At 51.6% G+C, this 2,117-nt stretch overlaps 1 long non-coding RNA gene across 1 annotated transcript in view; it reads right to left on the bottom strand.

The window, feature by feature from the left end:
• The window catches only part of LOC103744656, a 4,422-nt gene extending 2,305 nt beyond the window's left edge, over nucleotides 1-2,117 (bottom strand). Inside the window, exon 1 of the long non-coding RNA XR_607715.3 lies at nucleotides 2,012-2,117. This is a non-coding gene — a long non-coding RNA (uncharacterized LOC103744656). The remainder of the gene's footprint in view (nucleotides 1-2,011) is intronic.

The following is a 2,117-nucleotide window of genomic DNA, read 5'->3' as shown; positions in this document are numbered from 1 at the left end:
GCAGGTGTGGAATGGAGCTGGCCTGGGTCTGCGAGATGAGCTGAGTGTGCTGTGGACTGCAGAGTCAGAGCAGTGGAGCTGCCGGTACCCTTTGGAGCCAGAAGATCATGAGTGAATCCCAGATGTCCAGCCTTGACCTAATTTGCTGGACTTTGGTTTTGCTTAGGTGTGCCCGATTCTTCCCTTTCAAATACGACAGTACTTGTTTTGGTTTTACAGAAGCCCACCCAAAGTTGAGACTTTTAAAAGAGAACATCATAGCTTGGGGACAAGAATTGGAAAGCTTATGGTTTAATAGTGATGTGTTTGTCAAGTTGACAAGGGGTCAATTGTGCCGGATAGCTTTCATGTCAACTGGACACGTCTGGGTTGAGGGAGCCTTGATTGGGGAATTGCCTCCATTGGACTGGCCTGTGGCCACTTCTGTGGGGAACCTTCTTGATGGTTGAGTGATGTGGAAGGGCCCAGCCCACTGTGGGTGGTGCCACCCCTGGGCAGGTGGGCCAGTGTTATATAAGAAAGCAGGCTGAGCAGGGACCAGGGAGCAAGCCAGTAAGCAGCGTTCCTCCATGGCCTGTGCTCCAGCTCCTGCCTCCAGGTTCCTGCCCTGAGTTCCTACCTTGGGCTCCTGGATGAACTGTAACCCGGGAGGTGTAAGATAAACTCTTTCCTCCCCAAGTTGGTACTGGTCAGAGTATTTTTTCCTAGCAGTTGAGAAATAAACTAGAACTCTCTCTTCCCTCCCCGGTGCCTTCTCCTCCCCCTCCCCCTCCTCTTCCTTTATGCCATCCTTCTACTTCCTACTCTCCCATTAACCCTTTCTCCTTCCTCCTCCTGGGCTTACGTAGTTTGTCAAATGCTGTCAGCACTTATTTGGTCAATCCGAATACTGCTGAGGATAAGACTGAAGAGCCAGAATGCACTGACTCCATTTGGCTAGCTTCTTCAACAAGCCCGGACAAGCTCAGGCATACTGTAAATGTTTCCAGTTGCTACTCCCCCGACCCCAAGCTATAGATTCAGCAAGCCCTAAACACATAAAAGCCTCATAAGGTATGAACAAAAACTTCTGGCCCTAAAGATTTCAGTCAGCACATTCTAATGCCCTGAAGACAGCCCCTACCAATCAAACCTCCCCCATACTCAGGATATGGGGCCATCCGATTATTTTAAAGATGCTTGGCGCACAGTGGGTTTGTATAACGCTCTACCATAAAAGCCCCTGCCTGCTGTCGTTCGGGCCGGATGCCATCTTTGGCTTGGGGAGTCTGGGCCTGGCTAGCCCCTAATTTGGTTACTTGAGACATTAAATTTCTGAATAAAATTTTTATTTATTTCCTTCGAGTCTGTGGGAAATATTCCCGACCCTCGGACCCTAACGAGATGACCGAGGTACTGACGAGCTGAATGGGGGGGAGCTTCAGCTCACGCCCAACACTTAGAAGAGGTGCAGGGCCCTTGTTGTGATTCCCACTGGTGGATGGTGGGCAGGCAACAGCGCCTCTTTGAGTTTCGGCCTGGGTCCCCCGTGTGGCTCTCGGTCCACAACCAGGCCGAACCCAGCCTCGTGGTTCAACAACCATGGAGCTGGGCCCCTTCTTCTCCCCTTGAAAGAAGACACACGAAAGGGAATGTGTTAGTGAGGCTGAAAGGGACGGGACACACTCAGCACTGTGCTCCCCTTGCTGTCCCAAAGGCTCCACACTTGACTCCACCCTTCTCCACCTTTGCTTCCATTCCCCACAGCCTCCTCCCAACTTCGTCCTTCTCTTCTCCCTCCCAGGACTATCATCTGTTGCTGTCACTTCTGCCTCCTATTCCCAGAGTCCACAGAAGGGTGTGCTGGGAGACTGGTCCTCTTAAGGAAGCGCAGGTCTCAAATTTCAAATCCCCAAAACGGTTCTGTCAGCATTTTGAACTTGGAGGAAATGAGAGGCAGAAGCACATCTGGTGGCCCCACCTACTGGGGGTTCCTGTGGGACTCCAACTTCCTTTAACTGTAGCCACCTACCTTGGGGGCATGCTGCTTTCTCTTGGGGTGGGGAGGCAACAGCAAAATGTTCTAAAGACCTGAAGGAAACACCTCCTCACCCCCTTCCACACCCTTCTCCTCCTAG

The sequence above is a fragment of the Nannospalax galili genome, unplaced genomic scaffold, assembly GCF_000622305.1.
Source record: "Nannospalax galili isolate Female #2095 unplaced genomic scaffold, S.galili_v1.0 scaffold3783, whole genome shotgun sequence".
Classification (NCBI taxonomy): Eukaryota; Metazoa; Chordata; class Mammalia; order Rodentia; family Spalacidae; genus Nannospalax; species Nannospalax galili.
This window is presented reverse-complemented; position numbering and strand designations above follow the sequence as displayed.